The following is a 1347-nucleotide window of genomic DNA, read 5'->3' on the forward strand; positions in this document are numbered from 1 at the left end:
GAATGGGGCGGACACATCTAAATATTTTACTCGACATTTCATTTATTTCTGTTTTGTGCCTCAAAATTACTCTATATGTGCTAGATATGCTGACTTTTTGCAAAGCAGTTTCTAATCTAAAATTGCCTCCACCTCATTGCCATTGTGTTAACAACCAATTCCATTGAATGTACAAATCTAGAAAAGGCTGGACAAAACTCATACGATGAAGAAATATCTAGATTTCACAAGGTGTTAAAATATACATGATGTTATTGTCCTTTCCTCCACCACCGTGGTCATCTTTGTTATTTCGAGTAGGGGCCTCAAAACAATCTTTGCCCAGGGCCCCAAAATATATTAATCCGGCACTATCTCAAACTCTGTTTAGTTTGAACGGAGTTTGACCACTCGGACGGCAGATTCCTGACCCTCGGCGCCTGGCATACGGATTACGCCGATCATTCTGCTAGTCGCACACGTTTTTTTTATATCTTCTATATATTTTAATTTCTACCGCCATGATTTTGCACGACCGTGATTGAAACATCACGTGCACTATATTATCAGTCAGTGAAAGTTACTCCGACGCACTTATTAATTTTGTTTCTCGCGACCGCGCCCGGGTCTTATTCTCAGCTTCTGGTTGGCCACATTCGAAACCCAGCACGCTTTCGGCCAATAGCGCCTCTTCGCTTGCCTCCTCTACTTCCGAATGAATGACCAACCTCTCTCTTTATATATGGCCCTGGTAGAAGCAAGCTCCGCAGGCGTTGCCTCTCTGCAGTGCAAGGGTGCTTGGAAGAGAAGCACACTCAATGACGTCGCAAGAACACAAATTATAAATTAGACGAAAACCCGTATGAATTCAACGGCTTATGAATACATTAACGAAAAAGCTAAGCGGGACAACCAAAATTTCGAAATTTTTTTAAATTAACCAGAAGTATAAAATAGCAGTTTCAATTATTACGAGCTTGCTCTACTCAGATTTGCAAAGTACATTCCACTAGAAACAAGAATTTATGAATAAGAATAGAAAGAAAGCATATAATTCTTCATCAGAGTGGCAAAACAATTTATGAACAAACGTCCGAGTTGCTGACAATACACTCAAACATATAGGGCCGCAGCAGCAAATTACATAAGAACAAACATGCTGCATTCGCGGATGTCAATGTCAGGATGCGAGTGAAAACCTGCAAAATATTTTTATTGATGTTCGGGTTTTTAAAGTTTCAGATTCTTGTTTGGTTATCTTTCTTTGTAGCTCAAGAAGCGACATAGGACTTGGTTCTTAGCTGTGTGATGATCATGTTTCCCCTGAATATTTCAGACACAGCAAAATTTAGCACTTGTGCCAAAAAC

Source organism: Ixodes scapularis, unplaced genomic scaffold (genome assembly GCF_016920785.2).
Source record: "Ixodes scapularis isolate PalLabHiFi unplaced genomic scaffold, ASM1692078v2 PGA_scaffold13__105_contigs__length_92229423, whole genome shotgun sequence".
Classification (NCBI taxonomy): Eukaryota; Metazoa; Arthropoda; class Arachnida; order Ixodida; family Ixodidae; genus Ixodes; species Ixodes scapularis.